Below are 27,886 nucleotides of genomic sequence, written 5' to 3'. Positions count from 1 at the left end.
CTGAACACATCTATGCTTCGGTATTGTCACGCTTAGAGCGCCACCTACTGGTGACAGGAAGTTTCTCTAAGCACAGGACACCGAAATAGCACACCCTTTAACGGCGCCGCACCCCGACACGCGTGGGGTGCGAGGGCCCGCTCACTGCTGCTCGCAGCCCTAGTTATTATTATTCTTCTCCTTCTTCTCCTTCTTCTTCTCCCCAAACAAATGCCTTTTTGGCGGCCTTAACATCGATGAAAACGGATGAAACTTTGCACATACGTCAGTCCCGGTAAAAAATTTGATAATTCATGGGTGACGGAAATGGGCGTGGCAAAACGGCTCAAGTGCGCCCCCTGGAAAATTTAAAATGGCGAGCCCCACCTTTCAGTTTGATGTAGTCGAACGAAATTCGGTGGGCATATGTAGTTCATCGAGACACACTAAAATGTCTCTTGGAGCTATACCCAACATGCAACAGGAAGTCCGCCATCTTGCTTTTAATGTGCCATTTTGTCCTTGTTTTGACCATTTCCATGCCTCGTACTTCAACGAACTCCTCCTACAGATTTCATCCGATCAACTTCATATCGGGTCGGCTTCATCTTAAGACCTTTGTGATCAAAAGTTATCAAAAAAATTGAGTTTTCACCACACACCCTTGCCGTGGCGCCCTGCCAAAGTTTGACATTTCGCCATAAAACACGAAGTCCTCATAACTCCTACATACATTATCCAATTTGTCCGATATATCTCATGCTTCATGACGGTTCTGTCCTGTACACATCTATGTTTCAGTATTGCATCATACTTATAGCGCCACCTATTGGTGAAACAGGAAGTCCTCATAACTCCTACATACATTATCCAATTCGTCCGATATATCTCACGCTTCATGAAGGTTCTGTCCTGAACACATCTATGTGTCAGTATTGCGTCATACTTATAGCGCCACCTATTGGTGAAACAGGAAGTCCTCATAACTCCTACATACATTATCCAATTCGTCCGATATATCTCACGCTTCATGAAGGTTCTGTCCTGAACACATCTATGTTTCAGTATTGCATCATACTTATAGCGCCACCTATTCGTGAAACAGGAAGTCCTCATAACTCCTACATACATTATCCAATTCGTCCGATATATCTCACGCTTCATGAGGGTTCTGTCCTGTACACATCTATGTTTCAGTATTGCATCATACTTATAGCGCCACCTATTGGTGAAACAGGAAGTCCTCATAACTCCTACATACATTATCCAATTCGTCCGATATATCTCACGCTTCATGAAGGTTCTGTCCTGAACACATCTATGTGTCAGTATTGCGTCATACTTATAGCGCCACCTATTGGTGAAACAGGAAGTCCTCATAACTCCTCCATACATTATCCAATTCGTCCGATATATCTCACGCTTCATGAAGGTTCTGTCCTGAACACATCTATGTGTCAGTATTGCGTCATACTTATAGCGCCACCTATTGGTGAAACAGGAAGTCCTCATAACTCCTCCATACATTATCCAATTCGTCCGATATATCTCACGCTTCATGAAGGTTCTGTCCTGAACACGTCTATGTGTCAGTGTTGCATCATACTTATAGCGCCACCTATTGGTGAAACAGGAAGTCCTCATAACTACTACATACATTATCCGATTTGTCCGATATATCTCACGCTTCATGACGGTTCTGTCCTGAACACATCTATGTGTCAGTATTGCGTCATACTTATAGCGCCACCTATTGGTGAAACAGGAAGTACTCATAACTCCTACATACATTATCCAATTTGTCCGATATATCTCACGCTTCATGACGGTTCTGTCCTGAACACATCTATGTGTCAGTATTGCATCATACTTATAGCGCCACCTATTGGTGAAACAGGAAGTCCTCATAACTCCTACATACATTATCCAATTCGTCCGATATATCTCACGCTTCATGAAGGTTCTGTCCTGAACACAACTATGTGTCAGTATTGCGTCATACTTATAGCGCCACCTATTGGTGAAACAGGAAGTCCTCATAACTCCTCCATACATTATCCGATTCGTCCGATATATCTCACGCTTCATGACGGTTCTGTCCTGAACACATCTATGTGTCAGTATTGCATCATACTTATAGCGCCACCTATTGGTGAAACAGGAAGTCCTCATAACTCCTACATACATTATCCAATTCGTCCGATATATCTCACGCTTCATGAGGGTTCTGTCCTGTACACATCTATGTTTCAGTATTGCATCATACTTATAGCGCCACCTATTGGTGAAACAGGAAGTCCTCATAACTCCTACATACATTATCCAATTCGTCCGATATATCTCACGCTTCATGAAGGTTCTGTCCTGAACACATCTATGTGTCAGTATTGCGTCATACTTATAGCGCCACCTATTGGTGAAACAGGAAGTCCTCATAACTCCTCCATACATTATCCAATTTGTCCGATATATCTCACGCTTCATGACGGTTCTGTCCTGAACACATCTATGTGTCAGTATTGCGTCATACTTATAGCGCCACCTATTGGTGAAACAGGAAGTCCTCATAACTCCTCCATACATTATCCGATTTGTCCGATATGTCTCACGCTTCATGACGGTTCTGTCCTGAACACATCTATGTGTCCGTATTGTGTCATACTTATAGCGCCACCTATTGGTGAAACAGGAAGTCCTCATAACTCCTGCATACATCATCCGATTTGCACCAAATTGCTGACGCTTCACGAAGGTGACATTCTGAACACATCTATGCATCGGTATTGAGTCACGCCTAGAGCGCCACCTACTGGTGACAGGAAGTCCTCATAACTCCTACATACGTTATCCGATTTACTCAACATTTCTCACGCTTCATCAAGGTACCGTCCTGAACACATCTATGCTTCGGTATTGAGTCACGCCTAGAGCGCCACCTACTGGTGACAGGAAGTTTCTCTCAGTACTGCACACCGAAATAGCACACCCTTCAACGGCGCCACACCCCGACACGCGTGGGGTGCGAGGGCCCGCTCACTGCTGCTCGCAGCCCTAGTTATTATTATTATTAGGGCCCGAGCACTGGCGGTGCGAGGCCCTATTGAAACTCGAAGGATTATTATTATTCTCCTTATTCTCCTTCTTCTCCTTCTTCTTCCGAAACAAATGCCTTTTTGGCGGCCTAAACATCAATGAAAACGGATGAAACTTTGCAGATACATCAGTCCCGGTGAAAATCGGATATATCATTGGTGACGGAAATGGGCGTGGCAAAACGGCTCAAGAGCGCCCCCTGGAAAGTTTAAAATGGCGAGCCCCACCTTTCAGTTTGATGTAGGCGAACGAAATTCGGTGGGCATATGTATTTCATCGAGCCACACTTAAATGTCTCTTGGAGCTATACCCAACATGCAACAGGAAGTCCGCCATTTTGCTCTTAATGTGCCATTTTGTCCTTGTTTTGACCATTTCCATGCCTCGTACTTCGACGAACTCCTCCTACAGATTTCATCCGATCAACTTCATATCGGATCAGCTTCATCTTAAGACCTTTGTGATCAAAAGTTATCAAAAAAATTGAGTTTTCACCAAACACCCTTGCCGTGGCGCCCCGCCAAAGTTTGACATTTCGCCATAAAACACGAAGTCCTCATAACTCCTACATACATTATCCAATTTGTCCGATATATCTCACGCTTCATGACGGTTCTGTCCTGAACACATCTATGTGTCAGTATTGCGTCATACTTATAGCGCCACCTATTGGTGAAACAGGAAGTCCTCATAACTCCTCCATACATTATCCAATTTGTCCGATATATCTCACGCTTCATGACGGTTCTGTCCTGAACACATCTATGTGTCAGTATTGCGTCATACTTATAGCGCCACCTATTGGTGAAACAGGAAGTCCTCATAACTCCTCCATACATTATCCAATTTGTCCGATATATCTCACGCTTCATGACGGTTCTGTCCTGAACACATCTATGTTTCAGTATTGCGTCATACTTATAGCGCCACCTATTGGTGAAACAGGAAGTCCTCATAACTCCTCCATACATTATCCAATTTGTCCGATATATCTCACGCTTCATGACGGTTCTGTCCTGAACACATCTATGTGTCAGTATTGCGTCATACTTATAGCGCCACCTATTGGTGAAACAGGAAGTCCTCATAACTCCTGCATACATCATCCGATTTGCACCAAATTGCTGACGCTTCATGAAGGTCACCTTCTGAACACATCTATGCGTCGGTATTGAGTTACACTTACAGCGCCACCTACTGGTGAAACAGGAAGTACTCATAACTCCTACATACATTATCCGATTTACTCCAAATTGCTCATGCTTGATGAAGGTCGCATCTTGAACACATCTGTAGGTCAGTATTGCGTCATACCTACAGCGCCACCTACTGCTTACAGGAAGTCCTCATAACTCCTACATACTTTGTCCGATTTACACAACATTTCTCACGCTTCATCAAGGTAGCGTCCTGAACACATCTATGCTTCGGTATTGTCACGCTTAGAGCGCCACCTACTGGTGACAGGAAGTTTCTTTCAGCACAGGACACCGAAATAGCACACCCTTTAACGGCGCCCCACCCCGACACGCGTGGGGTGCGAGGGCCCGCTCACTGCTGCTCGCAGCCCTAGTTCTCCTTCTACCTTCTTCTTCTCCCCAAACAAATGCCTTTTTGGCGGCCTAAACATCGATGAAAACGGATGAAACTTTGCAGATACATCAGTCCTGGTGAAAATCGGATATTTCATTGGTGACGGAAATGGGCGTGGCAAAACGGCTCAAGAGCGCCCCCTGGAAAGTTTAAAATGGCGAGCCCCACCTTTCAGTTGGATGTAGGCGAACGAAATTCGGTGGGCATATGTATTTCATCGAGCCACACTTAAATGTCTCTTGGAGCTATACCCAACATGCAACAGGAAGTCCGCCATTTTGCTCTTTATGTGCCATTTTGTCCTTGTTTTTACCATTTCCATGCCTCGTACTTCGACGAACTCCTCCTACAGATTTCATCCGATCAACTTCATATCGGGTCAGCTTCATCTTAAGACCTTTGTAATCAAAAGTTATCAAAAAAATTGAGTTTTCACCAAACACCCTTGCCGTGGCGCCCCGCCAAAGTTTGACATTTCGCCATAAAACACGAAGTCCTCATAACTCCTCCATACATTATCCAATTTGTCCGATATATCTCACGCTTCATGACGCTTCTGTCCTGAACACATCTATGTGTCAGTATTGCGTCATACTTATAGCGCCACCTATTGGTGAAACAGGAAGTCCTCATAACTCCTCCATACATTATCCAATTTGTCCGATATAGCTCACGCTTCATGATGGTTCTGTCCTGAACACATCTATGTGTCAGTATTGCGTCATACTTATAGCGCCACCTATTGGTGAAACAGGAAGTCCTCATAACTCCTCCATACATTATCCAATTTGTCCGATATAGCTCACGCTTCATGACGGTTCTGTCCTGAACACATCTATGTGTCAGTATTGCGTCATACGTATAGCGCCACCTATTGGTGAAACAGGAAGTCCTCATAACTCCTGCATACATCATCCGATTTGCACCAAATTGCTGACGCTTCATGAAGGTGGCCTTCTGAACCCATCTATGTGTCGGTATTGAGTCACACTTACAGCGCCACCTACTGGTGAAACAGGAAGTCCTCATAACTCCTACATACGTTATCCGATTTACTCAACATTTCTCACGCTTCATCAAGGTACTGTCCTGAACACATCTATGCTTCGGTATTGAGTCACGCCAAGAGCGCCACCTACTGGTGACAGGAAGTTTCTCTCAGTACTGCACACCGAAATAGCACAGCCTTTAACGGCGCAGCACCCCGACACGCATGGGGTGCGAGGGCCCGCTCACTGCTGCTCGCAGCCCTAGTTAGGGCCCGAGCACTGGCGGTGCGAGGCCCTATTGAATTTCGAAGGATTATTATTATTATTATTATTATTCTTCTCCTCCTTCTTCCAAAACAAATGCCTTTTTGGCGGCCTAAACATCGATGAAAACGAATGAAACTTTGCAGATACGTCAGTCCCGGTGAAAAATTTGATAATTCATGGGTGACGGAAATGGGTGTGGCAAAACGGCTCAAGAGCGCCCCCTGGAAAGTTTAAAATGGCGAGCCCCACCTTTCAGTTTGATGTAGGCGAAAGAAATTCGGTGGGCATATGTATTTCATCGAGCCACACTAAAATGTCTCTTGGAGCTATACCCAACATGCAACAGGAAGTCCGCCATTTTGCTCTTAATGTGCCATTTTGTCCTTGTTTTGACCATTTCCATGCCTCGTACTTCGACGAACTCCTCCTACAGATTTCATCCGATCAACTTCATATCGGGTCAGCTTCATCTTAAGACCTTTGTGATCAAAAGTTATCAAAAAAATTGAGTTTTCACCAAACACCCTTGCCGTGGCGCCCCGCCAAAGTTTGACATTTCGCCATAAAACACGAAGTCCTCATAACTCCTCCATACATTATCCAATTTGTCCGATATATCTCACGCTTCATGACGGTTCTGTCCTGAACACATCTATGTGTCAGTATTGCGTCATACTTATAGCGCCACCTATTGGTGAAACAGGAAGTCCTCATAACTCCTCCATACATTATCCAATTTGTCCGATATATCTCACGCTTCATGACGGTTCTGTCCTGAACACATCTATGTGTCAGTATTGCGTCATACTTATAGCGCCACCTATTGGTGAAACAGGAAGTCCTCATAACTCCTCCATACATTATCCAATTTGTCCGATATATCTCACGCTTCATGACGGTTCTGTCCTGAACACATCTATGTGTCAGTATTGCGTCATACTTATAGCGCCACCTATTGGTGAAACAGGAAGTCCTCATAACTCCTCCATACATTATCCGATTTGTCCGATATATCTCACGCTTCATGACGGTTCTGTCCTGAACACATCTATGTGTCAGTATTGCGTCATACTTATAGCGCCACCTATTGGTGAAACAGGAAGTCCTCATAACTCCTACATACATTAGCCAATTTGTCCGATATATCTCACGCTTCATGACGGTTCTGTCCTGAACACATCTATGTGTCAGTATTGCGTCATACTTATAGCGCCACCTATTGGTGAAACAGGAAGTCCTCATAACTCCTGCATACATCATCCGATTTGCACCAAATTGCTGACGCTTCATGAAGGTCACCTTCTGAACACATCTATGCGTCGGTATTGAGTTACACTTACAGGGCCACCTACTGGTGAAACAGGAAGTACTCATAACTCCTACATACATTATCCGATTTACTCCAAATTGCTCATGCTTGATGAAGGTCGCATCTTGAACACATCTGTAGGTCAGTATTGCGTCATACCTACTGCGCCACCTACTGCTTACAGGAAGTCCTCATAACTCCTACATACTTTGTCCGATTTACACAACATTTCTCACGCTTCATCAAGGTACTGTCCTGAACACATCTATGCGTCGGTATTGAGTCACGCTTAGAGCGCCACCTACTGGTGACAGGAAGTTTCTGTCAGTACTGGACACCGAAATAGCACACCCTTTAACGGTGCCACACCCCGACCCGCATGGGGTGCGAGGGCCCGCTCACTGCTGCTCGCAGCACTAGTTATTATTATTCTTCTCCTTCTTCTCCCCAAACAAATGCCTTTTTGGCGGCCTTAACATCGATGAAAACGGATGAAACTTTGCACATACGTCAGTCCCGGTAAAAAATTTGATAATTCATGGGTGACGGAAATGGGCGTGGCAAAACGGCTCAAGTGCGCCCCCTGGAAAATTTAAAATGGCGAGCCCCACCTTTCAGTTTGATGTAGTCGAACGAAATTCGGTGGGCATATGTAGTTCATCGAGACACACTAAAATGTCTCTTGGAGCTATACCCAACATGCAACAGGAAGTCCGCCATTTTGCTCTTAATGTGCCATTTTGTCCTTGTTTTGACCATTTCCATGCCTCGTACTTCGACAAACTCCTCCTACAGATTTCATCCGATCAACTTCATATCAGGTCAGCTTCATCTTAAGGCCTTTGTGATCAAAAGTTATCAAAAAAATTGAGTTTTCACCAAACACCCTTGCCGTGGCGCCCCGCCAAAGTTTGACATTTCGCCATAAAACACGAAGTCCTCATAACTCCTCCATACATTGGCCCAATCCCAATGTCCCCCCTAAACCCTCAAGCCCTGAGCCCTCACAGACTTATTGACGTCACCTGGTGAAGTGATCGAGTGTGAGAGGCTGCAAGGGCTCGAATTGGTATAACAAGGAATGGGACAGCACTTGTGACATCACATTACGTTGACGTGAAAACATATTTCTTACTATTGTGGGCGTGGGGCTTTTTTTAAATCAATTTGTAAATTGTACATGTTTTTCTTGTAGGCCTTCGTGTAAATTAATTTTGTCTGAGTCAAATCCCCTTTACATTATCAGAACTCTCTGTGTTACCCTCAAAACATTTGTTCAACTTGAAATCATTTCATTTTGTGGTCATATGCGATCGCATCTGCGATCAAATATCAACCCAACCCAGTATTTGTTAGTAGGATCGCATCGATCCTACATTACTGCCTGTGATTCTTGTTTGTGATGAATCCAAAAGTATTAACTTAAGAATGATAATATATTATGTATACACATTCCTGCACCTCACAACTCTTTCCATATTCATGTTGGAAATCTCAATTCAAAGAACACTGCACCGAAATGGGTAATTAATGTCATACTGCTTTTAACTGGGCAATCATATGATTTAGAGCAACAGAAATCGATGTAAATTATAACCATAGCCTACATATTTTTTATCAAATCACATTATACAAACCCATGGGGTTAATAACCCATAGGCCTACTTAAAAATAATGAAACCAAAATAATTATAAGGCTACTTGTGCAGATAAGCAAGTCCAGCTGAAAACATGAAAACATGAAAACATATTTTGTTCTGTTACGTGAACGTTAGGGTTGGTTGATCTGTCCGTGCTTGTTTATTGGCTGTTCTTCAGGTAACCCCGTGTTTCACGTCACGACGCTATGAACTGTGGGTAATTCCCTTGGGCTAAGTCTGCAGAAATGCAGACTTACGGGAAGGGGCCATAAAGGGCTCAAAATGGCTGCCGGAGAGCCCTCGCGCACTTGCCGAGTTGACATTGGGACACCCCTAAGCCCTCGCGGACTTCGCGGGAGCGCGCCCTTAAGTCTGCGAGTCTGCAAGGGTGGACATTGGGACTGGGCCATTATCCAATTTGTCCGATATATCTCACGCTTCATGACGGTTCTGTCCTGAACACATCTATGTGTCAGTATTGCGTCATACTTATAGCGCCACCTATTGGTGAAACAGGAAGTCCTCATAACTCCTCCATACATTATCCAATTTGTTCGATATATCTCACGCTTCATGACGGTTCTGTCCTGAACACATCTATGTGTCAGTATTGCATCATACTTATAGCGCCACCTATTGGTGAAACAGGAAGTCCTCATCACTCCTCCATACATTATCCGATTCGTCCGATATATCTCACGCTTCATGACGGTTCTGTCCTGAACACATCTATGTGTCAGTATTGCATCATACTTATAGCGCCACCTATTGGTGAAACAGGAAGTCCTCATAACTCCTCCATACATTATCCGATTCGTCCGATATATCTCACGCTTCATGACGGTTCTGTCCTGAACACATCTATGTGTCAGTATTGCATCATACTTATAGCGCCACCTATTGGTGAAACAGGAAGTCCTCATAACTCCTCCATACATTATCCGATTCGTCCGATATATCTCACGCTTCATGACGGTTCTGTCCTGAACACATCTATGTGTCAGTATTGCATCATACTTATAGCGCCACCTATTGGTGAAACAGGAAGTCCTCATAACTCCTACATACATTATCCAATTCGTCCGATATATCTCACGCTTCATCAAGGTACCGTCCTGAACACATCTATGCGTCGGTATTGAGTCACTCTTACAGCGCCACCTACTGGTGAAACAGGAAGTACTCATAACTCCTACATATGTTATCCGATTTACTCCAAATTGCTCATGCTTGATGAAGGTCGCATCTTCAACACTTCTGTAAATCAGTATTGCGTCATACCTACAGCGCCGCCTACTGGTGAAACAGGAAGTCCTCATAACTCCTACATACGTTATCCGATTTACTCAACATTTCTCACGCTTCATCAAGGTACCGCCCTGAACACATCTATGCTTCGGTATTGAGTCACGCCTAGAGCGCCACCTACTGGTGACAGGAAGTTTCTCTCAGTACTGCACACCGAAATAGCACAGCCTTTAACGGCGCAGCACCCCGACACGCGTGGGGTGCGAGGGCCCGCTCACTGCTGCTCGCAGCACTAGTTCTCCTTCTACCTTCTTCTTCTCCCCAAACAAATGCCTTTTTGGCGGCCTAAACATCAATGAAAACGGATGAAACTTTGCAGATACATCAGTCCTGGTGAAAATCGGATATTTCATTGGTGACGGAAATGGGCGTGGCAAAACGGCTCAAGAGCGCCCCCTGGAAAGTTTAAAATGGCGAGCCCCACCTTTCAGTTTGATGTAGGCGAACGAAATTCGGTGGGCATATGTATTTCATCGAGCCACACTTAAATGTCTCTTGGAGCTATACCCAACATGCAACAGGAAGTCCGCCATTTTGCTCTTAATGTGCCATTTTGTCCTTGTTTTGACCATTTCCATGCCTCGTACTTCGACGAACTCCTCCTACAGATTTCATCCGATCAACTTCATATCGGGTCAGCTTCATCTTAAGACCTTTGTGATCAAAATTTATCAAAAAAATTGAGTTTTCACCAAACACCCTTGCCGTGGCGCCCCGCCAAAGTTTGACATTTCGCCATAAAACACGAAGTCCTCATAACTCCTCCATACATTATCCAATTTGTCCGATATATCTCACGCTTCATGACGGTTCTGTCCTGAACACATCTATGTGTCAGTATTGCGTCATACTTATAGCGCCACCTATTGGTGAAACAGGAAGTCCTCATAACTCCTCCATACATTATCCAATTTGTCCGATATATCTCACGCTTCATGACGGTTCTGTCCTGAACACATCTATGTGTCAGTATTGCGTCATACTTATAGTGCCGCCTACAGGTCAAGCAGGAAGTCATCATAACTCCTACATACATTATCCGATTTACTCAACATTTCTCACGCTTCATCAAGGTACCGTCCTGAACACATCTATGCATCGGTATTGAGTCACACTTAGAGCGCCACCTACTGGTGACAGGAAGTTTCTCTCAGTACTGCACACCGAAATAGCACACCCTTTAACGGCGCCACACCCCGACACGCGTGGGATGCGAGGGCCCGCTCACTGCTGCTCGCAGCCCTAGTTGGGGGCCAAGCAGCGAAGCGCTAAGCGCTGGCACCCATTGTTCTTGTACCTTTTCTTATTATTATTATTATTATTCTTCTGCCATTGGAGTCTATGGCAGCCCATAGAACCGTATGGTAAAAAGTTGTGAAAATTGGCACACTCATTCATGACAGTCCCCAAAGTCTTCTCACCAAGACCCATGTCCACAGCTTGAACGCTCTAGCGCCACCAACGTGTCAAAGTTGGAGGTGCATTTGTGCATGCAACTTTTGACCTGTAAGCCTGATTTTCAAAATCGAGGCAGCGTTGGATTCCTTCGCTCAAGCCAAGTTCAACGCACCCTATGACATCATTTTCCACAATATTAAATTTCCCGCTATATTGGATTTAGTGTAAAACACTCAAAATGTATCTCCTCCTAGGTTTTTTCACCAATCTGCACCACACGCAGTATGCACAATCTATAGACCGATGTCCACAAAAGTCTTACAGGGATTTTTGATTGTCCATTGCGTTCCCTCGTGACAGCCAATCAAAATTGGCCGAAAAGCTGCAAAACAGGAACTGGGGTCATATCTCAGTAATGTTTTAATCTATCAAAACCACATTTGGCACACTCATCCGGGACACACCCATGACATCTGTCACCAAGCCTTACGTTGACATCTCGTGCACTCTAGCGCCACCAGCGTGTCAAAGTTGGAGTTGCGTTTATGCCAGTAACTTTTGAACTGTATGTCCAATCTTCAAAATGATGGTAGCAATGGATTCCCTGGCTCATGCCGAGTTCAAAACACCCCATGGTTTCATTATTACTTCATTTGTTTGATTGCAGAATGAAAGAAACACTTTTTGTCCTCTGCACAATTTCACCAGTTTCAGAGGTTTTTGGAAAAAGTCACACATTTTCTAAACTGCCATCCCTCTTCTAATTCTCACAGCTCATACACATTTTATATATCAAAACGTTCACACGACTCTTGGGATTCATAAAATCAAAAAAGCTATGCTTTTCGATGTATATTTTTCACTCTGGGACAGTTCGAATAATGACTCCCCCCCCTCCATTGAAATCAATGGAGCCACGCTCTAGAAAATCTCTCTTCGCTCTAGAATCTCTAACTGTTTCTAACTCTTCACCTCTCCTACACTTCTGAAGACCGAAGGACATTTTATACATGGAAATGTTCGCGTGATTGTCTGGATTCTGAAGAAGTAAATAGTTGAGCTATGCTATGTATACTTTTCGCTGTGTGCCAATTTAAACAACGACACCCCCCCCTCTCACTCTACCGAGAGGAAGCAACCCTGCCAGGTGATATTAATTAAGAGCTCAGGACTCAGACTCACGGGGTTAGGGAAGGCTCACATGCCTTTTGGACTAGGGTGGTTCACTTTCGCAACATCCTGCGTAGCACAGTGGTTAGCGTGTCGGCCTTGCAAGCAGCAGGTACAGAGATCGAATCCTGTTCAACCATGTCTGGCTTTTGACATGTTTTGCTTGTTGTCTTTGATGCGCTGGTCGTGCGTCCCGCTTGGCCCCCACATCGCTGCTTGCAGCTATATTTAGGGCCCGAGCACTGGCTGTGCGAGGCCCTATTGAAACTCGAAGGATTATTATTATTATTATTATTAGGGCCCGAGCACTGGCGGTGCGAGGCCCTATTGTATTTCGAAGGATTATTATTCTCCTTGTTCGTGTTCTTCTTGTTCTTCTCCCCAAACAAATGCCTATTTGGCGGCCTAAACATCGATGAAAACGGATGAAACTTTGCAGATATGTCAGTCCCGGTGAAAAATTTGATAATTCATGGGTGACGGAAATGGGCGTGGCAAAACGGCTCAAGAGCGCCCCCTGGAAAGTTTAAAATGGCGAGCCCCACCTTTCAGTTTGATGTAGGCTAACGAAATTCGGTGGGCATATGTATTTCATCGAGCCACACTTAAATGTCTCTTGGAGCTATACCCAACATGCAACAGGAAGTCCGCCATTTTGCTCTTAATGTGCCATTTTGTCCTTGTTTTGACCATTTCCATGCCTCGTACTTCGACGAACTCCTCCTACAGATTTCATCCGATCAACTTCATATCGGGTCAGCTTCATCTTAAGACCTTTGTGATCAAAAGTTATCAAAAAAATTGAGTTTTCACCAAACACCCTTGCCGTGGCGCCCTGCCAAAGTTTGACATTTCGCCATAAAACACGAAGTCCTCATAACTCCTCCATACATTATCCAATTTGTCCGATATATCTCACGCTTCATGACGGTTCTGTCCTGAACACATCTATGTGTCAGTATTGCGTCATACTTATAGCGCCACCTATTGGTGAAACAGGAATTCCTCATAACTCCTCCATACATTATCCAATTTGTCCGATATATCTCACGCTTCATGACGGTTCTGTCCTGAACACATCTATGTGTCAGTATTGCGTCATACTTATAGCGCCACCTATTGGTGAAACAGGAAGTCCTCATAACTCCTCCATACATTATCCAATTTGTCCGATATATCTCACGCTTCATGACGGTTCTGTCCTGAACACATCTATGTGTCAGTATTGCGTCATACTTATAGCGCCACCTATTGGTGAAACAGGAAGTCCTCATAACTCCTCCATACATTATCCAATTTGTCCGATATATCTCACGCTTCATGACGGTTCTGTCCTGAACACATCTATGTGTCAGTATTGCGTCATACTTATAGCGCCACCTATTGGTGAAACAGGAAGTCCTCATAACTCCTCCATACATTATCCAATTTGTCCGATATATCTCACGCTTCATGACGGTTCTGTCCTGAACACATCTATGTGTCAGTATTGCGTCATACTTATAGCGCCACCTATTGGTGAAACAGGAAGTACTCATAACTCCTCCATACATTATCCAATTTGTCCGATATATCTCACGCTTCATGACGGTTCTGTCCTGAACACATCTATGTGTCAGTATTGCGTCATACTTATAGCGCCACCTATTGGTGAAACAGGAAGTCCTCATAACTCCTCCATACATTATCCAATTTGTCCGATATATCTCACGCTTCATGACGGTTCTGTCCTGAACACATCTATGTGTCAGTATTGCGTCATACTTATAGCGCCACCTATTGGTGAAACAGGAAGTCCTCATAACTTCTGCATACATCATCCGATTTGCACCAAATTGCTGATGCTTCATGAAGGTGGCCTTCTGAACCCATCTATGTGTCGGTATTGAGTCACACTTACAGCGCCACCTACTGGTGAAACAGGAAGTCCTCATAACTCCTACATACTTTGTCCGATTTACACAACATTTCTCACGCTTCATCAAGGTACTGTCCTGAACACATCTATGCGTCGGTATTGAGTCACGCTTAGAGCGCTACCTACTGGTGACAGGAAGTTTCTGTCAGTACTGGACACCGAAATAGCACACCCTTTAACGGCGCCACACCCCGACCCGCGTGGGGTGCGAGGGCCCGCTCACTGCTGCTCGCAGCACTAGTTATTATTCTCCCTTCTCCTTCTTCTTCTCCCCAAACAAATGCCTTTTTGGCGGCCTAAACATCGATGAAAACGGATGAAACTTTGCAGATACGTCAGACCCGGTGAAAAATTTGATAATTCATGGGTGACGGAAATGGGCGTGGCAAAACGGCTCAAGAGCGCCCCCTGGAAAGTTTAAAATGGCGAGCCCCACCTTTCAGTTTGATGTAGGCGAACGAAATTCGGTGGGCATATGTATTTCATCGAGCCACACTAAAATGTCTCTTGGAGCTATACCCAACATGCAACAGAAAGTCCGCCATTTTGCTTTTAATGTGCCATTTTGTCCTTGTTTTGACCATTTCCATGCCTCGTACTTCAACGAACTCCTCCTACAGATTTCATCCGATCAACTTCATATCGGGTCAGCTTCATCTTAAGACCTTTGTGATCAAAAGTTATCAAAAAAATTGAGTTTTCACCAAACACCCTTGCCGTGGCGCCCCGCCAAAGTTTGACATTTCGCCATAAAACACGAAGTCCTCATAACTCCTACATACATTATCCAATTTGTCCGATATATCTCACGCTTCATGACGGTTCTGTCCTGAACACATCTATGTGTCAGTATTGCGTCATACTTATAGCGCCACCTATTGGTGAAACAGGAAGTCCTCATAACTCCTACATACATTATCCAATTCGTCCGATATATCTCATGCTTCATGACGGTTCTGTCCTGAACACATCTATGTGTCAGTATTGCATCATACTTATAGCGCCACCTATTGGTGAAACAGTAAGTCCTCATAACTCCTCCATACATCATCCGATTTGTCCGATATGTCTCACGCTTCATGACGGTTCTGTCCTGAACACATCTATGTTTCAGTATTGCGTCATACTTATAGCGCCACCTATTGGTGAAACAGGAAGTCCTCATAACTCCTCCATACATTATCCGATTTGCACCAAATTGCTGACGATTCATGAAGGTCGCATTCTGAACACATCTATGCGTCCGGATTGAGTCACTCTTACAGCGCCACCTACTGGTGAAACAGGAAGTACTCATAACTCCTACATACGTTATCCGATTTACTCCAAATTGCTCACGCTTGATGAAGGTCGCATCATGAACACATCTCTGCATGAGCATTGGGTCATACAAATAGCGCCACCTACTGCTTACAGGAAGTCATCATAACTCCTACATACATTGTCCGATTTACACAACATTTCTCACGCTTCATCAAGGTACTGTCCTGAACACATCTATGCGTCGGTATTGAGTCACGCTTAGAGCGCCACCTACTGGTGACAGGAAGTTTCTGTCAGTACTGGACACCGAAATAGCACACCCTTTAACGGCGCCACACCCCGACCCGCGTGGGGTGCGAGGGCCCGCTCACTGCTGCTCGCAGCACTAGTTAGGGCCCGAGCACTGGCGGTGCGAGGCCCTATTGCAGGGGTGCCCACACCTTTTCAGCTTGGGAGCTACTTTTAAAATGACCAAGTCCAAATGATCTACCTACATTAAAAATGCTAAACATATTTTTATATATATATATACACTGAGTATATCTTATGTTGGTATACCTTGCATACCTGCATGAACCCGTATGGCACAATACAACACAACATTTTTGGTCATTAGCCTACCTTACTCTGATGACTTGCACTGAATGGAATCAGCCAGGGTTGCATAGTCCGGGCAGTAGCTGCTGGTAGCCATCCTCAAGCAGGCCTCCAAATGATCATCAGTCATGGTGGAACGGTATTTGGACTTAATAATCTTCATGTGGGAAAAGGCTGACTCACATAAATAAGTGGAGCCAAATAATGCAGTCAAGAAGGTAGCACATTTCCTCATGTTTGGGTACTTTTCCTCTGTGAGTAAGTTCCAGAACTGTCCATGAGCCCTGGCCTTCAGCTGAATGTCAGCTTGTAGTGTCAACATCTCGTCCTCCACTCCAGACGGGTTCAGGTGAAACAGCGTTGCGATTTTTGATGCGAGTGAATCAACCTCAACATCTTCCTGAAATGGGTAGCACATAAATGTAGCGACTGGCTCGAGTACAGCAAAGTCTTGAAAGCGTTTGTCAAACTCTGATACAATTGTCCCAATCTGCTATGCGAAACGCGCACTGTCAAGTTGCGCACAAGCCTTCTTTTGCATCTCCAACTCTGACGCAAGGTTTTGGAAGTTCGCCAAATCATGGCGCTGCAGTTTTGAGGACACATCAATTTTCGTTTGAAAGCATTAACTGAGCTAATCATATTGACCACGGTTTTGTCTTTTCCTTGCAGCTCTAAATTAAGATCATTCAACATGTTGGTCAGATCGGTTAAAAATGCCAAGTCTAGCAGCCACTGATCGTCATTTAGTTGGTTGTATTCTGCATGTTAAGTGACAAGGAGAAACTCTTTTATCTCCGGACAGAGCTCTCGGAACCTCTGCAGGAATTTCCCCCTACTAAGCCATCTCACATCAGTGTGTCTCACATCAACTAGGTAGGCTAATCAGCTCGCCGGAGAATTGCAACTGGCGCGCATGCGTGGTGAACCGTGTGTTTGAAAAGATGAGATCTCAGACTGGCATACCTGTACGTCAATCAAGTGGCAAATGCCATAGTGAGGATGGATGATAGGCTAACTTTTTTGGGGGGGCGGGGGGTGTTTATTATTTTTTTTCAATGCCATGCGATCTACCCACACTACCTTTGCGATCGACCGGTCGATCGCGATCGACGTATTGGGCACCCCTGCCCTATTGTATTTCGAAGGATTATTATTCTACCTTCTACCTTCTACCTTCTCCTTCTCCCCAAACAAATGCCTTTTTGGCGGCCTAAACATCGATGAAAACGGATGAAACTTTGCAGATACGTCAGTCCCGGTGAAAAATTTGATAATTCATGGGTGACGGAAATGGGCGTGGCAAAACGGCTCAAGAGCGCCCCCTGGAAAATCTAAAATGGCGAGCCCCACCTTTCAGTTTGATGTAGGCGAACGAAATTCGGAGGGCATATGTAGTTCATCGAGACGCACTAAAATGTCTCTTGGAGCTATACCCAACATGCAACAGGAAGGCCGCCATTTTGCTTTTAATGTGCCATTTTGTCCTTGTTTAGACCATTTCCATGCCTCGTACTTCGACGAACTCCTCCTACAGATTTCATCTGATCAACTTCATATCGGGTCAGCTTCATCTTAAGACCTTTGTGATCAAAAGTTATCAAAAAAATTGAGTTTTCACCAAACACCCTTGCCGTGGCGCCCCGCCAAAGTTTGACATTTCGCCATAAAACACGAAGTCCTCATAACTCCTCCATACATTATCCAATTTGTCCGATATATCTCACGCTTCATGACGGTTCTGTCCTGAACACATCTATGTGTCAGTATTGCGTCATACTTATAGCGCCACCTATTGGTAAAACAGGAAGTCCTCATAACTCCTCCATACATTATCCGATTTGTCCGATATATCTCACGCTTCATGAGGGTTCTGTCCTGAACACATCTATGTGTCAGTATTGCGTCATACTTATAGCGCCACCTATTGGTGAAACAGGAAGTCCTCATAACTCCTCCATACATTATCCGATTTGTCCGATTTATCTCACGCTTCATGACGGTTCTGTCCTGAACACATCTATGTGTCAGTATTGCGTCATACTTATAGCGCCACCTATTGGTGAAACAGGAAGTCCTCATAACTCCTCCATACATTATCCGATTTGTCCGATTTATCTCACGCTTCATGACGGTTCTGTCCTGAACACATCTATGTGTCAGTATTGCGTCATACTTATAGCGCCACCTATTGGTGAAACAGGAAGTCCTCATAACTCCTCCATACATTATCCGATTTGTCCGATTTATCTCACGCTTCATGACGGTTCTGTCCTGAACACATCTATGTGTCAGTATTGCGTCATACTTATAGCGCCACCTATTGGTGAAACAGGAAGTCCTCATAACTCCTGCATACATCATCCGATTTGCACCAAATTGCTGACGCTTCATGAAGGTCACCTTCTGAACACATCATGCGTCGGTATTGAGTTACACTTACAGCGTCACCTACTGGTGAAACAGGAAGTACTCATAACTCCTACATACATTATCCGATTTACTCCAAATTGCTCATGCTTGATGAAGGTCGCATCTTGAACACATCTGTAGGTCAGTATTGCGTCATACCTACAGCGCCACCTACTGCTTACAGGAAGTCCTCATAACTCCTGCATACTTTGTCCGATTTACACAACATTTCTCACGCTTCATCAAGGTACTGTCCTGAACACATCTATGCGTCGGTATTGAGTCACGCTTAGAGCGCTACCTACTGGTGACAGGAAGTTTCTGTCAGTACTGGACACCGAAATAGCACACCCTTTAACGGCACCACACCCCGACCCACGTGGGGTGCGAGGGCCCGCTCACTGCTGCTCGCAGAACTAGTTATTCTTGTTCTTCTTCTCCCCAAACAAATGCCTTTTTGGCGGCCTAAACATCGATGAAAACGGATAAAACTTTGCAGATACGTCAGTCCCGGTGAAAAATTTGATAATTCATGGGTGCCGGAAATAGGCGTGGCAAAACGGCTCAAGAGCGCCCCCTGGAAAATTTAAAATGGCGAGCCCCACCTTTCAGTTTGATGTAGGCGAACGAAATTCGGAGGGCATATGTATTTCATCGAGCCACACTTAAATGTCTCTTGGAGCTATACCCAACATGCAACAGGAAGTCCGCCATTTTGCTCTTAATGTGCCATTTTGTCCTTGTTTTGACCATTTCCATGCCTCGTACTTCGACGAACTCCTCCTACAGATTTCATCCGATCAACTTCATATCGGGTCAGCTTCATCTTAAGACCTTTGTGATCAAAAGTTATCAAAAAAATTGAGTTTTCACCAAACAACCTTGCCGTGGCGCCCCGCCAAAGTTTGACATTTCGCCATAAAACACGATGTCCTCATAACTCCTCCATACATTATCGGATTTGTCCGATATATCTCACGCTTCATGACGGTTCTGTCCTGAACACATCTATGTGTCAGTATTGCGTCATACTTATAGCGCCACCTATTGGTGAAACAGTACGTCCTCATAACTCCTCCATACATTATCCGATTTGTCCGATATGTCTCACGCTTCATGACAGTTCTGTCCTGAACACATCTATATGTCAGTATTGCGTCATACTTATAGCGTCACCTATTGGTGAAACAGTACTTCCTCATAACTCCTCCATACATTATCCAATTTGTCCGATATATCTAACGCTTCATGACAGTTCTGTCCTGAACACATCTATGTGTCAGTATTGCGTCATACTTATAGCGCCACCTATTGGTGAAACAGTACGTCCTCATAACTCCTCCATACATTATCCGATTTGTCCGATATGTCTCACGCTTCATGACAGTTCTGTCCTGAACACATCTATGTGTCAGTATTGCGTCATACTTATAGCGCCACCTATTGGTGAAACAGTACGTCCTCATAACTCCTACATACATTATCCGATTTGCACCAAATTGCTGATGCTTCATGAAGGTCGCATTCTGAACACATCTATGCTTCGGTATTGAGTCACACTTACAGCGCCACCTACTGGTGAAACAGGAAGTACTCATAACTCCTACATACGTTATCCGATTTACTCCAAATTGCTCAAGCTTGATGAAGGTCGCATCCTGAACACATCTGTGCGTCAGCAGTGAGTCATACTTATAGCGCCGCCTACAGGTCAAGCAGGAAGTCCTCATAACTCCTACATACATTATCCGATTTGCACCAAATTGCTGACGCTTCATGAAGGTCACCTTCTGAACACATCTATGCGTCGGTATTGAGTCACACTTACAGCGCCACCTACTGGTGAAACAGGAAGTACTCATAACCCCTCCATACATTATCCAATCTGTCTGATATATCTCACGCTTCATGACGGTTCTGTCCTGAACACATCTATGTGTCAGTATTGCGTCATACTTATAGCGCCACCTATTGGTGAAACAGTACGTCCTCATAACTCCTCCATACATTATCCGATTTGTCCGATATGTCTCACGCTTCATGACAGTTCTGTCCTGAACACATCTATGTGTCAGTATTGCGTCATACTTATAGCGCCACCTATTGGTGAAACAGTACGTCCTCATAACTCCTCCATACATTATCCGATTTGTCCGATATGTCTCACGCTTCATGACAGTTCTGTCCTGAACACATCTATGTGTCAGTATTGCGTCATACTTATAGCGCCACCTATTGGTGAAACAGTACGTCCTCATAACTCCTACATACATTATCCGATTTGCACCAAATTGCTGATGCTTCATGAAGGTCGCATTCTGAACACATCTATGCTTCGGTATTGAGTCACACTTACAGCGCCACCTACTGGTGAAACAGGAAGTACTCATAACTCCTACATACGTTATCCGATTTACTCCAAATTGCTCAAGCTTGATGAAGGTCGCATCCTGAACACATCTGTGCGTCAGCAGTGAGTCATACTTATAGCGCCGCCTACAGGTCAAGCAGGAAGTCCTCATAACTCCTACATATATTATCCGATTTGCACCAAATTGCTGATGCTTCATGAAGGTCGCATTCTGAACACATCTATGCTTCGGTATTGAGTCACACTTACAGCGCCACCTACTGGTGAAACAGGAAGTACTCATAACTCCTACATACGTTATCCGATTTACTCCAAATTGCTCAAGCTTGATGAAGGTCGCATCCTGAACACATCTGTGCGTCAGCAGTGAGTCATACTTATAGCGCCGCCTACAGGTCAAGCAGGAAGTCCTCATAACTCCTACATACATTATCCGATTTGCACCAAATTGCTGACGCTTCATGAAGGTCACCTTCTGAACACATCAATGCGTCGGTATTGAGTCACACTTACAGCGCCACCTACTGGTGAAATAGGAAGTACTCATAACCCCTCCATACATTATCCAATTTGTCTGATATATCTCACGCTTCATGACGGTTCTGTCCTGAACACATCTATGTGTCAGTATTGCATAATACTTATAGCGCCACCTATTGGTAAAACAGGAAGTCCTCATAACTCCTCCATACATTATCCGATTTGTCCGATATATCTCACGCTTCATGACGGTTCTGTCCTGAACACATCTATGTGTCAGTATTGCGTCATACTTATAGCGCCACCTATTGGTGAAACAGGAAGTCCTCATAACTCCTCCATACATTATCCGATTTGTCCTATTTATCTCACGCTTCATGACGGTTCTGTCCTGAACACATCTATGTGTCAGTATTGCGTCATACTTATAGCGCCACCTATTGGTGAAACAGGAAGTCCTCATAACTCCTCCATACATTATCCGATTTGTCCCATATATCTCACGCTTCATGACGGTTCTGTCCTGAACACATCTTTGTGTCAGTATTGCGTCATACTTATAGCGCCACCTATTGGTGAAACAGGAAGTCCTCATAACTACTACATACATTATCCAATTTGTCCGATATATCTCACGCTTCATGACGGTTCTGTCCTGAACACATCTATGTGTCAGTATTGCGTCATACTTATAGCGCCACCTATTGGTGAAACAGGAAGTCCTCATAACTCCTACATACATTATCCAATTTGTCCGATATATCTCACGCTTCATGACGGTTCGGTCCTGAACAGATCTATGTGTCCGTATTGTGTCATACTTATAGCGCCACCTATTGGTGAAACAGGAAGTCCTCATAACTCCTCCATACATTATCCGATTTGTCCGATTTATCTCACGCTTCATGATGGTTCTGTCCTGAACACATCTATGTGTCAGTATTGCGTCATACTTATAGCGCCACCTATTGGTGAAACAGGAAGTCCTCATAACTCCTCCATACATTATCCGATTTGTCCCATATATCTCACGCTTCATGACGGTTCTGTCCTGAACACATCTTTGTGTCAGTATTGCATCATACTTATAGCGCCACCTATTGGTGAAACAGGAAGTCCTCATAACTACTACATACATTATCCAATTTGTCCGATATATCTCACGCTTCATGACGGTTCTGTCCTGAACACATCTATGTGTCAGTATTGCGTCATACTTATAGCGCCACCTATTGGTGAAACAGGAAGTCCTCATAACTCCTACATACATTATCCAATTTGTCCGATATATCTCACGCTTCATGACAGTTCTGTCCTGAACACATCTTTGTGTCAGTATTGCATCATACTTATAGCGCCACCTATTGGTGAAACAGGAAGTCCTCATAACTCCTACATACATTATCCAATTTGTCCGATATATCTCACGCTTCATGACGGTTCTGTCCTGAACACATCTATGTGTCAGTATTGCATCATACTTATAGCGCCACCTATTGGTGAAACAGGAAGTCCTCATAACTCCTACATACATTATCCAATTTGTCCGATATATCTCACGCTTCATGACGGTTCTGTCCTGAACACATCTTTGTGTCAGTATTGCATCATACTTATAGCGCCACCTATTGGTGAAACAGGAAGTCCTCATAACTCCTCCATACATTATCCAATTTGTCCGATATATCTCACGCTTCATGACGGTTCTGTCCTGAACACATCTATGTGTCAGTATTGCGTCATACTTATAGCGCCACCTATTGGTGAAAGAGGAAGTCCTCATAACTCCTCCATACATTATCCGATTTGTCCGATTTATCTCACGCTTCATGACGGTTCTGTCCTGAACACATCTATGTGTCAGTATTGCGTCATACTTATAGCGCCACCTATTGGTGAAACAGGAAGTCCTCATAACTCCTCCATACATTATCCAATTTGTCCCATATATCTCACGCTTCATGACGGTTCTGTCCTGAACACATCTTTGTCAGTATTGCATCATACTTATAGCGCCACCTATTGGTGAAACAGGAAGTCCTCATAACTCCTACATACATTATCCAATTTGTCCGATATATCTCACGCTTCATGACGGTTCTGTCCTGAACACATCTATGTGTCAGTATTGCATCATACTTATAGCGCCACCTATTGGTGAAACAGGAAGTCCTCATAACTCCTACATACATTATCCAATTTGTCCGATATATCTCACGCTTCATGACGGTTCTGTCCTGAACACATCTTTGTGTCAGTATTGCGTCATACTTATAGCGCCACCTATTGGTGAAACAGGAAGTCCTCATAACTCCGGCATACATCATCCGATTTGCACCAAATTGCTGACGCTTGAGTTTCACCTACTGGTGAAACAGGAAGTACTCATAACTCCTCCATACATTATCCAATTTGTCCGATATATCTCACGCTTCATGACGGTTCTGTCCTGAACACATCTATGTGTCAGTATTGCGTCATACTTATAGCGCCACCTATTGGTGAAACAGGAAGTCCTCATAACTCCTCCATACATTATCCAATTTGTCCGATACATCTCACGCTTCATGACGGTTCTGTCCTGAACACATCTATGTGTCAGTATTGCGTCATACTTATAGCGCCACCTATTGGTGAAACAGGAAGTCCTCATAACTCCTCCATACATTATCCAATTTGCCGATATATCTCACGCTTCATGACGGTTCTGTCCTGAACACATCTATGTGTCAGTATTGCGTCATACTTATAGCGCCACCTATTGGTGAAACAGGAAGTCCTCATAACTCCTCCATACATTATCCAATTTGTCCGATATATCTCACGCTTCATGACGGTTCTGTCCTGAACACATATATGTGTCAGTATTGCGTCATACTTATAGCGCCACCTATTGGTGAAACAGGAAGTCCTCATAACTCCTACATATGTTATCCGATTTACTCCAAATTGCTCATGCTTGATGAAGGTCGCATCTTGAACACTTCTGTAAGTCAGTATTGCGTCATAACTACAGCGCCACCTGCTGGTGAAACAGGAAGTCCTCATAACTCCTACATACGTTATCCGATTTACTCAACATGTCTCACGCTTTATCAAGGTACCGTCCTGAACACATCTATGCTTCGGTATTGAGTCACGCCTAGAGCGCCACCTACTGGTGACAGGAAGTTTGTCTCAGTACTGCACACCGAAATAGCACACCCTTCAACGGCGCCACACCCCGACACGCGTGGGGTGCGAGGGCCCGCTCACTGCTGCTCGCAGCACTAGTTAGGGCCCGAGCACTGGCGGTGCGAGGCCCTATTGAAACTCGAAGGATTATTAGGGCCCGAGCACTGGCGGTGCGAGGCCCTATTGAAACTCGAAGGATTATTAGGGCCCGAGCACTGGCGGTGCGAGGCCCTATTGAATTTCGAAGGATTATTAGGGCCCGAGCACTGGCGGTGCGAGGCCCTATTGAATTTCGAAGGATTATTATTATTATTAGGGCCCGAGCACTGGCGGTGCGAGGCCCTATTGTATTTCGAAGGATTATTATTCTCCTTCTTCTACCTTCTTCTCCCCAAACAAATGCCTTTTTGGCGGCCTAAACATCGATGAAAACTAATGAAACTTTGCAGATACGTCAGTCCCGGTGAAAAATTTGATAATTCATGGGTGACGGAAATGGGTGTGGCAAAACGGCTCAAGAGCGCCCCCTGGAAAGTTTAAAATGGCGAGCCCCACCTTTCAGTTTGATGTAGGCGAACGAAATTCGGTGGGCATATGTATTTCATCGAGCCACACTTAAATGTCTCTTGGAGCTATACCCAACATGCAACAGGAAGTCCGCCATTTTGCTCTTAATGTGCCATTTTGTCCTTGTTTTGACCATTTCCATGCCTCGTACTTCGACGAACTCCTCCTACAGATTTCATCCGATCAACTTCATATCGGGTCAGCTTCATCTTAAGACCTTTGTGATCAAAAGTTATCAAAAAAATTGAGTTTTCACCAAACACCCTTGCCGTGGCGCCCCGCCAAAGTTTGACATTTCGCCATAAAACACGAAGTCCTCATAACTCCTACATACATTATCCAATTTGTCCGATATATCTCACGCTTCATGACGGTTCTGTCCTGAACACATCTATGTGTCAGTATTGCGTCATACTTATAGCGCCACCTATTGGTGAAACAGGAAGTCCTCATAACTCCTCCATACATTATCCGATTTGTCCGATATAGCTCACGCTTCATGACGGTTCTGTCCTGAACACATCTATGTGTCAGTATTGCGTCATACTTATAGCGCCACCTATTGGTAAACCAGGAAGTCCTCATAACTCCTCCATACATTATCCGATTTGTCGGATATATCTCACGCTTCATGATGGTTCTGTCCTGAACACATCTATGTGTCAGTATTGCGTCATACTTATAGCGCCACCTATTGGTGAAACAGGAAGTCCTCATAACTCCTCCATACATTATCCGATTTGTCCGATTTATCTCACGCTTCATGACGGTTCTGTCCTGAACACATCTATGTGTCAGTATTGCGTCATACTTATAGCGCCACCTATTGGTGAAACAGGAAGTCCTCATAACTCCTGCATACATCATCCGATTTGCACCAAATTGCTGACGCTTCATGAAGGTCACCTTCTGAACACATCTATGCGTCGGTATTGAGTTACACTTACAGCGCCACCTACTGGTGAAACAGGAAGTACTCATAACTCCTACATACATTATCCGATTTACTCCAAATTGCTCATGCTTGATGAAGGTCGCATCTTGAACACATCTGTAGGTCAGTATTGCGTCATACCTACAGCGCCACCTACTGCTTACAGGAAGTCCTCATTACTCCTACATACTTTGTCCGATTTACACAACATTTCTCACGCTTCATCAAGATACTGTCCTGAACACATCTATGCGTCGGTATTGAGTCACGCTTAGAGCACCACCTACTGGTGACAGGAAGTTTCTGTCAGTACTGGACACCGAAATAGCACACCCTTTAACGGCGCCACACCCCGACCCGCGTGGGGTGCGAGGGCCCGCTCACTGCTGCTCGCAGCACTAGTTAGGGCCCGAGCACTGGCGGTGCGAGGCCCTATTGTATTTCGAAGGATTATTATTCTTCTTCCAAAACAAATGCCTTTTTGGCGGCCTAAACATCGATGAAAACGGATGAAACTTTGCAGATACGTCAGTCCCGGTGAAAAATTTGATAATTCATGGGTGCCGGAAATAGGCGTGGCAAAACGGCTCAAGAGCGCCCCCTGGAAAATTTAAAATGGCGAGCCCCACCTTTCAGTTTGATGTAGGCGAACGAAATTCGGAGGGCATATGTATTTCATCGAGCCACACTTAAATGTCTCTTGGAGCTATACCCAACATGCAACAGGAAGTCCGCCATTTTGCTCTTAATGTGCCATTTTGTCCTTGTTTTGACCATTTCCATGCCTCGTACTTCGACGAACTCCTCCTACAGATTTCATCCGATCAACTTCATATCGGGTCAGCTTCATCTTAAGACCTTTGTGATCAAACGTTATCAAAAAAATTGAGTTTTCACCAAACACCCTTGCCGTGGCGCCCCGCCAAAGTTTGACATTTCGCCATAAAACACGAAGTCCTCATAACTCCTCCATACATTATCCAATTCGTCCGATATATCTCACGCTTCATGAAGGTTCTGTCCTGAACACATCTATGTGTCAGTATTGCGTCATACTTATAGCGCCACCTATTGGTAAAACAGGAAGTCCTCATAACTCCTCCATACATTATCCGATTTGTCCGATATATCTCACGCTTCATGACGGTTCTGTCCTGAACACATCTATGTGTCAGTATTGCGTCATACTTATAGCGCCACCTATTGGTGAAACAGGAAGTCCTCATAACTCCTCCATACATTATCCGATTTGTCCGATTTATCTCACGCTTCATGACGGTTCTGTCCTGAACACATCTATGTGTCAGTATTGCGTCATACTTATAGCGCCACCTATTGGTGAAACAGGAAGTCCTCATAACTCCTGCATACATCATCCGATTTGCACCAAATTGCTGACGCTTCATGAAGGTCACCTTCTGAAC

The 27,886-nt window shown here is 44.4% G+C and overlaps 1 protein-coding gene across 1 annotated transcript in view; it reads left to right on the top strand.

The window, feature by feature from the left end:
* The window catches only part of LOC311311618 (creatine kinase M-type), a gene marked incomplete at both ends in the record, with an annotated part of 323,030 nt that overhangs the window by 235,134 nt on the left and 60,010 nt on the right, over window positions 1-27,886 (top strand). The gene's annotated exons all lie outside the window — the stretch shown is intronic.

Source organism: Borostomias antarcticus, assembly GCF_949987555.1.
Source record: "Borostomias antarcticus genome assembly, chromosome: 7".
Taxonomy (NCBI): domain Eukaryota; kingdom Metazoa; phylum Chordata; class Actinopteri; order Stomiiformes; family Stomiidae; genus Borostomias; species Borostomias antarcticus.
The sequence above is the reverse complement of the archived record's forward strand: the minus strand, read 5'-3'. Positions and strand labels throughout refer to the sequence as shown.